The sequence below is a fragment of the Trachinotus anak genome, unplaced genomic scaffold, assembly GCF_046630095.1.
Source record: "Trachinotus anak isolate AG129_WGS33_773 ecotype Australia unplaced genomic scaffold, CSIRO_AGI_Tana_v1 ptg000019l, whole genome shotgun sequence".
Classification (NCBI taxonomy): Eukaryota; Metazoa; Chordata; class Actinopteri; order Carangiformes; family Carangidae; genus Trachinotus; species Trachinotus anak.
In genome coordinates, this window is record NW_027273870.1 from 3868483 (window position 1) to 3880821 (window position 12339).

The window sequence follows — 12339 nt, forward strand, 5'->3', positions numbered from 1 at the left end:
TAAATTGCACCTGTTTTGCTTTGCTAATTTTGGGGAGGCTCTGTTAAGACGGACTGCGGCTGTGGTAAACACAGCCTCTGCTTTAGTAACTAAGTTTGGTTATAGCCAAACATCAAACCACAGCTGGTTCCAGTGCTGAGATCTTCAGCCCCACTCTGATGCAATTCCCTCGATGGGAGGTGTGGGACGTCAAAGTGGAGTCCCTACTCACTGAGGTCTACTCACATATCCACTTGTGGAGGGGAGAAACCCCATCCTGACTTCATAAATGACTTCCAGGTTTTAGTTAAGAAAGAGGGAGGGGAGGAGGAAAGAAATGATAGAAGAAAAAAAAAAAGGAAAGGAGGAGGAAGAGATTTGAGAGGAAATTGGGAGGCTGTGTGCTCAGCCTCCTTGCCACCAGAGTCAATATTTGCCAGGACAGAGAGGCTTCTGAAAGATGAAGTCATTGTTTTGGGGTTTTAATCATTTTAATAAACAGGTTTTGTGGGGTTTTACAGTGTATCCCGTGGATATACTATAAGTTTGCACCTGTGTGCTGTACCAGTTGGTTTAAATGATTCTTAGTAATGTAGGAACTGACAAGGCCAGAACGAGTAAGGCAATATCCTCCTTCCTGTGTGCTCCTCTCCCCCTTTTTACAATTCCTCAACCTGCCACACATCACATCACACAGAGATGCAAATCCCTGCAGACAAATATCACATCTGGAGGAAACCGACAATTCATCTAAAACATTCTCCTTTTTCTCTGAAATTCTCACTTTCCCCTCAGAGCATGAACAGCAAGCTTCCCCTTTTCTTTTCTTCAGGATGATTTAAGATCACACAAGTCCCTACTATTGAAGATTTTATTCCAGGGGGTTGAGAAATTAGCACGTACTGTATTACCTGGCATTTGTTAGCAATTGTGAAAGTCAATGGGGCATTAACCATTACAATAAAAAAACTCATAAAACACCTTTTTTCCCCAATTACCACTGCTACCAAAAAACTAAAAACGGCTTCAGTCTTGTGCCAAGTGGTTTCTTATTCAACGAGCTTGCATTAGCTTTAGTATCTAATGCTAACAAAAGCCTGTTGCCAGTTTTATACAAAGAAAAACCCTGAAATCTCCCCTTCCAAACAGCTGATCTGGTGTAAGACACATGATAATGCCTGTGACTCAGCACTAGTCGGCTAGTATCACTGCCAAGACAGGGAGGGAGGCTGTGCTTGACGAAAGGGAGACTGAGTAGAAACCTTACTTATCAGAGGCTGACAACAGGCTACATCTGCAGGTTAACAGTTTCATTAGGCATCTCCGATCAAAGGTGAGGTACAACTTTAGGTCTTATGAACAAGTGCAGTAAAGGAGTCGTATTCACAGATGGGAGACTGAATGAAATGAGCCAAAAGGGAACTTAAGCATAATGGAAAGTAAAGACTGATTCTAACTGCTGGGGAGAAATGTCCTGTTGCATTGTGTCCCCAAGCCCTGAGTCATCTGGTGGTTTGAGCGAATTTTGCCAAATATTTCATTTGGTGGAAACTTTAACTCTTAGTGTTTTTGCAGGATTCTGTAACTGGGTGCAGTCTTAGTATCTGTCCTCTGAACCGATACCAAAGATGGCCCTGATGTTTGGAGAGTGACAGGCTGTTTCTTGTCTTGTTTTCACTGAGAGAGCCAGATCGCACAGATATGATGATGGGAACGTGGAATGCTACAGTGAATGTGATATCAGACAATGATGGATATCTATCCTTAAAAAGCAGGCAAAGCCTCTGGTGTCTGCGGAGCCGTTAGCCTCAGTCTCATTTTAGTTTGGTTGATGGGCTCAGATTCAGACATTTCTTTGAGCCCACAACGACCCTTTGCCTGTCCTCAGGGAACCTTCTTTAGAAGCCACTCCATTGCCTATAACTATATTAAATGTTTATTGAGATCCCCAGTAGGTCCAACAGGTGACCTCCTCTTAAACACATAACTGTGAGATCTAATTTTAGTGACAAGTCATGAGAAACAAGTCAGCAGATCCAGCCACTTGGTGAAGACAAGCTCTGCAAAGCTTTCCCATGAACTCTGACCTCTTGCCAGAGCCATCTATAAAAAATGTTGGGGCAAGTTCAAAACATTATTGGCTTCACCCTTCAAGCCTCAACTCACACTGCGGTCGAAGCTGACTGGGAGTCTGAGGGTAGAGGGGTCTAACCACTGCCGGGCAAAGAGCAGAGCAATCCAGATATTTCATTTGGCATTAAGACGTTTTAGTGATGTCACTGACCAGAGGATTATACAATGGATATAGTGAGAACAGTTTCTCCTTCTAGCACAGATCCTGCCTCAGCCACCCTCTCAGATATGAATCCAACACTAACTGCAGCAGGATGAGAGATCCTCAGCAAATCAAACAACAACTCAACCTCCCAGCAGCACTCCCTGTTTTCCCTCTTTTCTGGAGGTTTTTCCAAGAATATGATTAAGTAACAGGACTGTCACATGTGTGGGAGAGGACAACAATGAGTCAATCAGCCTATGTCAACAAGGAAGTCATAAGGAAACGGAGGATCCATAAGCCTTGTCCGTGTGAGTACCAGCCTTTAAAAGTCCCCAGTAGTTAGTAAACAAAATGACTGTGACTTCAAATGATCATCCATTTTCACGTTGCTGGTTCAGTGGAGTTACGCTCTCACAGTGGGTTCAGCGCCCTGTGTGTGTGCACCTGCAGCAACGCTGCAATGTGTGCTGTCCTTTTGTCAAAGCCCCTCAGTGGGACCCAGCCCAAATACATTTGGTTTAACTTACGAGCCAGGCCGCAGTGTTTTTATCTGACCCAAATCACAATCATGAAAGAGGACAAAAAAACAAAAAAGAGTTAAAAGAGCTTGCACTGATTTCTTCACTCTGTGGGCCAGCAAATGTCGCCCCAAAGAGTTTATTGAGTGTGCATTTTTCTACAAACAATTCAGACAAATTTAAAAGTTGCAAATATATACAGTGTGTACACACACACAGACACATATATATGCGACACGTACACACACAGACTGTGGTTAGGTATGACTCTTGAAAGCAAAATTAAATGCAGCTGACTCGGACAGCTGGAAACCATGCTGTATGACATAATCGCGGGCAGGCTAGCCAAACTATTTAAACACACACACACACACACACGCGCACATACACGCGCACACACACACACATCCCCATTACATAAACCAGTGATTTACAACACAAGTAAGAAAGAAGAGTAACACCCATTTCTTGGATGATATGGCAACCTCTTCCTGTCTTTTTTAAAACACACACTCATTCACTGACACCTACACACACACACACACACAAACACATTTGCACAAACACACACACACACACACACACACACACACACACACACACACACAAGCCCCTTTTATACAGCCTGTCCAAGGCAGGATTATTGCACCTTTACTCCACCTCATCGCTCTATACAAAAGGTACAAACACAGAATTGGGGCATTAAAATTGTTGTAGTCGCAACTGACGTGCGTGCAAAAGGGACAGACACGGAAGCTGTTGTGTTACACGTCACGCCTCTGATTCTGGAAACCTGGCATGCTGTTTAAAAACACAGGGACAGCAATATGCCAGCTTTGTTTGGTTCAGTGTAAACAAGCAAAGCCGGTATAATGAAGGGTCTTCATTACAGCAATGTAGCAGGACCTCAGTTTAAAAGAGGCCACACAGCCCATCATCCCTCCTACATGGAAACATAAAGAGAGGAGCTGGAGAGGTGCTTGGGTCACCGGGGTTGATTGAGACCCCAGAACAATACTTCACCTCCTCAAGCTCAGCATGTCAAAGTCTGAAGTGTAAAAAGTCACGCGCAACACAGAGAGATCTGTCTTCATTAGCCGCAAAGATGTATCTCCAAACCTTGACCCCGGAGCAGGCATGCACTGTTGAATTCAGACGGATACAAGAATTTCCTTGGGAGAGGAAATCAAGGCCAGCAGGACTGCAAATCAACCGGCCTGAAGCAGCAATATTTTCTTCAAGGCCTCGGCACACGGAGTCATTCCTCAGACAATGAAAAAAACTCAGAGAACGGCCAAAAGATAAAGACCAAACAAAGCCCGTTGCAAGGGTCCTGTTTTATTGCTTCTCAGCTCAAAGAACTCCGGACAAATATTTGATGAGACATTTCAGGGTTTGGTAAAGGACCAAGGCCATCGCCATGACAACGAGTGCCATGGCAGCAGCATGTGGACGCAGACTGTAACTATCCTCTACAGCCAGAGAATATCAAACATCTTTAACCACTTTTGAGCAAAGTATAGAAGATATAGAAAGTATGCCAGTCAACACCCAAAACCAACTCTTCATAATTATCAAAAGCATTAACAACATCACAATATGGCTGTGACAAGATCCAATATCCACCCACATGCAGCCAAAGTCAAAAAAAAAAATTGAAAACAAGATGTACCATTTGAAGATGACAGAGAAAAGGGGAGTAACAGCAGAGGAGGAACGATGTGAGGAGGTCACTGTCTTCAGACGGCAGCATCATGGACGCAGGTGTCTGTGTCACCGAGGTGAATCCATCAGACTTCATCATTTCAGCACAGAGAAAACAAACTTGACAGCAAGTCAGGATTTATTTGCCAGTGGCTGGGAAAATATTTCAGTCAGACGACAGGGAGTGAGACAACCCAAACAGCTCCACTTCCCTTTTGGCTATGAAACGTAAATATATAGAGTGATACTTCTGTGGACATCAATCTTTGTTGGCTCTTTACAGCTCAGTGCACTGTTTTATTTATTGCACTGCTGGATGGTCTTACAGCAGCAAACTCTGGTCCCGAGCAACAGCAGCACAAACAAGATTCAACCTGGACTCAAATCCCCTTCATACTTCACACTCCTTATCCCACAGATGATTACAGTCTGCTGTCAGATCAACTGCTCAAAAGGGGCTAAAAAAATCTGTTACGTTGAAATCAGAGACGACCGTGCACAGATTTCTGTGCTCGTTCTCGTGTTAATGTTGAAGAAGAGAAAAAGAAAAGGAGCAGAAACGCTTCACAACCTGAAGAATGCAAAACTCTGAGATCATGCAAAACATAAAAATCAAACAGACTGCAGCGAATTCGGAGCTGGCAAACAAATAACAACACAAGCACAGAGCAACCAGACCACAGACTTTCCCATCAGCCAAGCATGAAATGGGGCCTTTAATTGGAACATCGAGAAAACAGCAGCCAGAAATAGAGACAAGCAACTTCTAACGTCTGCTTATCGCAGCTCAGTCAGTGGTAAACAGACACCTATGAAAAGACGGACTGACTAACGCACTTGACTGCATCACTCCTCCTTTCCCTCAGGGGCCAAAGAGCAGGCCAGGAAGAGACTGAAATCCTGAAGTCTTAACACTCATTTTATAACATGCACAGAACTAAACACAGGTAATAACTTGTCACATATCAGTGTGGCATAAAACCCAGCCCCCTCTGCAAACTACAATCACATTAACCTGGTCCCCCCTCCCTCCCTCCCTCCCTCCCTCCCTGCCACCTATCCACCAAGCATGCTGACACTTGAGAGGGCGGCACCCCTCTTCTGCACACAGAAAGCCATCTCGGGCCCATTCACAGCTCCCAGCTCTATTCTTCTCCATAGTAAAAGAACTCTTGATCTGAAAGGGAGGGAAGAGGGCCTCTGCTATTTCATTTAGCATGAAGCAATCCAACGCAGAAAGTCTCCTATTCTCTACGCAGCTTTCAAGTTTCTCATGTAGTCTGAACTTTTGCATGTGTACCACCAGCAGAGATAACAAAAAAAAAAACACAATCTATGCCTCAACCTTTGCAAACGTACATGAGATTATCACAGATTCGTGCTCTTTTCCTTGGTGCTGTCAGCTGTGGGTAATGGAACAACTGCAGCAGTGAGATAGCAGCCCTGATGGTGGAGAACACAGCATCCATTATATCAGTCACAGAGTACACACACACACACACACACACACACAAAGCCACACATACACAGGCACAAATCATGCAACAATCAGCTAGAAGCTGCAGCACAAACCTGCTGGGCCGCCGATTAGAGTTTAACTGCTGCCTCCGAGTCTTCCTCCTCAGCAGACGGCAGTGATCCACCTGCACTGCAGCGAGTCCTCTGCCTGCGCTGCTCTCTCTCTCGCTCTCTCTCGCTCTCCCTCACTCTGTCCCTCTCTTTCTCTCTCTCTCTAACACGCCTCTCCCATTGTAGCAGTGTAAAACTGTTGCTGCCCTCTTTCCTTCACGCTCCTCCTACAGTATTTCCCCCTATTTTTTTCCCCCGTCAGTGCTCTTCTTCCCAAACTAAAGCAGGACCGGCGCTGCTTTATCTGTGCAGACCGAGAGCGACACTGATAGAAAACACAACTTATCTGCTGCAGAGGCTCCAGAGGACCAGCCAGCATGCAGGGAGCGAGAAAGGGAGGGGGGTTGGACTGCGAATTCAGTGGGTGCTGGAGGTGGTGGAGGGGTTGAAGAGGGGACGGGGGAGGGGTAAACCTGATTTACATTCACACAAACACACACACACACACACACACACACACACACACACACACACACACACACACACACACACACACACACACACACACATTTGCCCCCTGGGTGCTTCAGTGATCTTTTGTGGAAAAGCCTAAAACGTTTATTGATTGGCCCAGACTTCAGGCCAAAGTGAATAATCAGGGTGAAATGAAAAGTAAAAGACTTCTGAAATAAAGAAAATATTTCCTAGAATAACTCCCTCTCTCTTTTACTTTCTTTTCCTCCCTCCATTCCCTCTTAGCTTCTCTAAACCTTTCCACTCCCCCCATCCTTTCTTTGAATTTAAATCTCTCCTCTCTTCTCATCTCCTACTCAGAATCATTGTTGCTAAATTTTCCAAAGTCCTTGGCCAGGCACAGAAAATGCCACGGCTTCTTTCAGCTAGGTCTGACAAGAAAAGCCTTCCCCTTCTTTCCCTCCACTGGGGGGACCCTCCCTCCCCATTACTCCTCCTAAAGACATCCAGCACTTTCCCCGATCACAGCTTAACAACCTCCTCATGTGAGGAATCTCCCCACACACAGAAAGAGTGTGGATGAGGATCTGACCAAAACAAAGAGAGGAGGGAGGGGATGGTATTTAAAAACTGGGGAATTTGCACGAAACATCAAGATGCTGAATATTTTGTGAGCTTTTTTTTTTATGTGCTTTTATAGTTTCAGAATACACAGGCAAAACAAACTATGACAGATTCATCAATAATTCACCAATTGCAGCCCTGCAAACAAGATATAAGGTGTGAATTGAGTGACCTTTTGTTATCTTTGGAGAGATCCAGGTGAGCCGTTTCCTCCTTTTTCCTGTTTATTTGCTAAGCTAAGCTAACTGGCTACATATGTAGCTGTCAGGCTTTCGTAAGAATGTAAATAAATGTGTTTTCCCACATGTCTGTGACATAAATGGTAAAATGGTTGGTGGACATTCTGGGCACTACATGTTGCACAGATTAAGGGGCACATATGTGTCAGTGCTGTAACATCATTGTAACAAGGTCAATTTGTTAACAGGGGGTGAGATAAAAAGAGGCCAGAGGAATGACATTGAATTAGCATGTGAAAGGCTCACGCACTGTAGAGGCTGTCCATGCAAAGTTCAACTGAGGAGTCATCGCCACAGTCCTTTCATGTCCTCACTCAGACTTTTCTGCGTCAGGCCTGTGCACGTTCACTTGAGGAAAACAAAGGCCCTGCTGCACACTACAGGCTTTTATGGAGATCATTTCATTAGTAGGTTTTCAACAGCCTGTAGGGAGATTAAAACATTTTCCAAGAAACCTCAGATTTCCGAGAATTAAAAAGAGCATCGACTGACACTGAAATTTCCCTTTTAAATCGTTGGTGTGTGTAATTTATGGTCAGCAGAGCAACAAACAAAGCTCAAATGAATTTTTAATTGCCACTTCCACTTGGAAGGTAAAAGCTCAGCTTTATTGCTGACTGGCACAGAAACAGGGCAGACGATAATTATAGGCAGCAAAAATACTAGCTAGTGTCCAAAAGCAAGTGAGCCAGATGAGCCTAAATCAATTCAGAATCAATAATTCAAGCTCTGACAGGGGGGTTATGGGGAGATGTAGTGCGGCCAAGCTACTGTATACCCAGCTGTCAGTCTCTGAGTGGAGGGGATTCCCTGCTTACCCTGCTTCTCTGTGTGGTGAGTGACTGTGGTTCTAGGTTTATCAAAGTACTTCGACAAGAGGATCAATCCCTCGTCAGGGCTGAAAGCAGCGAAATCTCCCACACTGGAAACTATTTAGCTGTGGTGTGTTCAAGTTGCACTGGAATAAATGGCATCCTCAGTGTTGGCGGGAATCATTTGTAGCTGACAACTAATGGCTCATGCTCGCAAAAAAAAAAATCTCAACCCTGCACATCCCTGCATGGACACCTCACACATGCATTTATCTACCAGGATGTTACACAAAGGAACCAGGAGCAGGTCCCTCCAGCTCTCTCAGACTGTGCGTACCTGTCCTAGAATAAACCTCGCCCTCTGGCCTCCCCCGGCATAACTGGAGCTGGATGCCGGTCTAACATTAGCACATATTTGGGTGAACTGGGCAGGGGCCCAGCACTCTGCACGGGTTAAAAAGGGATGCACTGTCTACATTATTTATGAGTGAGATTGCTAGTTATAACTTTCTACAATACCTTCTTCAAGGAGGCGAGGGAGGAAGATGTAGCAGTGCACTTATGGATGGAGCAAATGGCTGATGGTGTATGGATGGTGTAGGTTAATAAGCACCCGTCCTGGCAGGTAAATTATATGGTTCACTAGAGCAGAATGAGCTTTTAAGTCAGTGTAAAGATGTAAATCCACACTGTTTGTTCAGTGGCTGCACATGTTCTCTGTACATACTGTAGTAAAAATCAATCCACTATAAATCAACAAAGCAGAGCTGAGCTTGTCTGTCAGTGTCCCTCTGATAACAGCTCCTGACATGATGCTGCTCATCTCAAAACTGCAGACTCAGCACCCGGACAGCAAAGCGTGTTTGCATGTATGTGAATGATCTGATGATCGATCTCACCGACGCAACCTGCAGCTGAACATCACAACAGCTGCAGATCTGACCTTTACATTTTAAGATTTATTATTATTTTTTATCATTATTATTAATCAAAAAGTCCTCTATCCCATCCACACTGAAACAACAAACAGCAGACTTTCTTCTCTTTTCTCATCTCAAAAACAAAATTGTGCATCACAGCCACCTTCTGGTAAGGAGGGGGACAGATATAGTGCTGTTACTCCACTGGGTCACAGAGGGTTAAACCTCCATTGTGACATGAAAACATAAAGATCAGCAACAGCAGCTGTATTGTGTGATACTAGCATTTAAAATAAGAGCTCTTGAAGAGAGTTAGAGGCAACTGAAAGTTAACATCATTGCCGCACAACAGCCGACAGACATACATCATCTTCCCTGTCAACACTAAGTTCAGAGATGCATGACGCAGCGTTTTTTTTGGAGTACTGACCCTGCAGCGTTTCTGTCGCTGAGAGACTGTTTTGTATTCAATCATGTTCATGCTGACATTGTATCGGCTTAAATCTGTCATTTGTCCCATCTCAAGCCACAATAAATGATTCTTGGATATGAACAACGTTTTTTTTCCACTGTTACATGTGACAAATATGCAACTTTCCCTAATCGAAAACAACTAAGTACACAGCCAGGAGCAGTAAAACATGCCATACCCGCACAACTGCAGCATCAACAAGAATGAAACAACAATAGTTGTGTTTTTATTTGATCGAAATAATTCTTTTGAAAAAGAACACAACGTGCCTAAAACTCAGATCAAGTGGGTACAAGAAAAAAACATAATTTCGCTACCCAGAATCCAACACCGTGCATGCAGAGAGAATGAACCCACTCCACTCTCTGCAGGATAGCAAAGCAACGTAACTGCTGACGCAAGCTCATATCCCCCGAAAAACCCACAGGAAGTGCAAGGACTCACCTGCAGCAGTCCGCAATGGCCTTTTGGCCTGAGCCCAGCGCTGAAAGTGAAATATGTGGAGGAGAGTGAAGTCGACCTGTGTCACAGCGACTGTGCTTTTGTCCAGAAATATCAGCAATATGTCGTCAAACTGAACAGATAATGCAGAAAGGAGTTGTGGCAGCTGCAGTGGAGAGTACAGTGTGTGTGTGTGTGTGTGTGTGTGTGTGTGTGTGTGTGTGTGTGTGTGTGTGTGTGTGATTATACAACAACAACATGACACCCATAAGGTTTCTCATTTCATCTATCTAGATGCTGACAAAAATGACATTTCATGAAAAAATGCATGAGTGTCATATTTTTTATTAAATAACTCTGACAAAATGGCCCAAAGTGTTCATCTTTAAAAACCATCCAGATTTATTTTTACTTGTTTATTCAGAGAATTCGGCCAACTGGTATCCCGAGGCGACCCCAGCGTGGGTGTGGGGTTCTTTAATTCCCCATGTTGACCGTAACCCTGTGTGACAGAGGTAAACATAGTGCTTCAGCTAATGAGTGCACGTCTGGCACAAGGTCAGATGGTGCTCATTACGGTCATGCTGTGACAGGGACTTAAAACATGATCGCAGCCTGAACTTAAATGTAATAATCCAAATTCTTAAACTGGTGACAAGGAGATGTTGTGTAAAAGCGACACATACAGAAAAACAAAAGTTTGGCAGCTTCATAATAATAATGGCAGCTTTAGTGACAACATAAAAGTAATCTATCTACAACAGTCAATAAAATATATGAAAATTCAACAAAATCTCCCAGTGCAGTCCAGAGGGAGCAGTTAAAACGTGAAGTAAATCTCGAACATCTCTTGGGGGGGGTTGGGCTGTGCAGAGCCCTTCATCGACAGGAGGCCCGGGCTTTAAGCCTGCCTGACTCCAGTGGAGACAGCGAGGGAGAGATCCAGACAAACACACAGGCTGCCAAGCATCGTTACTTACAACACCCACTCCTCTCCACAGCACATTTCCACTACTGGCTGCCAGATTCAGTAATGATGATATTAGATAAAAACAGCCTCCTTTTAAAAAAATAAAATAAAAAAAAATAAAAAAATCTCTCCAGCAGAGAAAATAAAATTAATTTGGGATGTGCTATTGGAAACAAAAGGGTTTGGACATTTTCATAGTGTTTTTATGCATTAGGACAGAATGACTGAAGAGTTGAAGTATTTTTTGAATCACTGTGTGGCTCCATTGTGAATAATAACATGTAATGGAGGCTGTCAGTAGCCTCTAAATTTTCAGTTTTTGGATGAACCGGCGAGTAAAATAAAGATTAATGATGTTTGTGTAGTGTAGTTTTATTACAGCTGTGATGAGACTAATGAAATTCTCTGTAATATATCTGAAGCCTCTGAGCAGAACTGGACCACAACGGAGACAGTAAATAATTTGCAGGATATGCGATTACCTGCTTGGAGGTCCAGGTGTATGAAGCTTAGCATTCAATATTTAAGATGATTACAGGAAGAGATCAAATGTAAATGCAACCAAAACTTTATTTTCCTGTTGCAGGGCACAAGCAACTCTTGAGAGAATCAGCAGCAACCTGTGTATGTGTCATTGTAACTGTATAACACTCAACTTCAAAACAAACCTGAAGCAGGAGAAGTGAACACAGCGCTGGATATTGCATGACTTTTTTTTTTAAGATTCCCTAAGGCAGTGCTACAAGTCAAAGTGTTACTAAAAACCACGTTAAGAAAAGTGGCAAAGTGAAGATGGAATACATCACACTCACAATACACATTAATTCATATAATATCTTCTGATCAAACTAATGTTTACAGTGCTAATGTTTCTGCTAAAAAATGGCTTTGACTGAGATATTCACCATGTAACAACTAAGTAAACCTTACAACGCAAGGCTAAACACAAAAATATATTTGTAGCTGGATTTTCTCCTTTAAGACTGACCTGACCACTGTCAGGTCACGTCAGACTTCAGACGCAGAGCGCTGAGCTGGAACACTCGTGTCTCCTCGTCCTCCCTTCACTGCAAGTCCATTTTCTCTTCTGGTGTCATGAGGAGGGTCTAATGAATCAGCCTATTGAGCCTGGCAGAACTGTGCACTGGCTTTGACACTGCCAAAGTGTGTGTGTGTGTGTGTGTGTGTGTGTGTGTGTGTGTGTGTGTGTGTGTGTGTGTGTGTGTGTGTTGCGGGCCAACTTTCCCAGCCACCCAGGACACAAAGCTGTCGTTTGTGGCCTCTCAGCACTAGCACGTGTGCAGTCTTTTCATACTTCTTCATATACTTCACATGTGCA

General features: G+C 43.8%; 1 protein-coding gene across 9 annotated transcripts in view; it reads right to left on the bottom strand.

The window, feature by feature from the left end:
• The window catches only part of add3a (adducin 3 (gamma) a), a 98631-nt gene that overhangs the window by 60608 nt on the left and 25684 nt on the right, over positions 1 to 12339 (bottom strand). For 2 of the 9 annotated variants that reach the window (XM_071503222.1, XM_071503215.1), the window contains exon 1: positions 6052 to 6190. The exons of 5 other annotated variants lie outside the window; for them this stretch is intronic. The gene's annotated coding sequence lies outside the window, so the exon portion shown is untranslated. Of the gene's footprint in view, positions 1 to 6051; positions 6428 to 12339 lie in introns of those variants that run through there. 2 more of the 9 variants (XM_071503217.1, XM_071503226.1) reach the window with 2 other exon arrangements.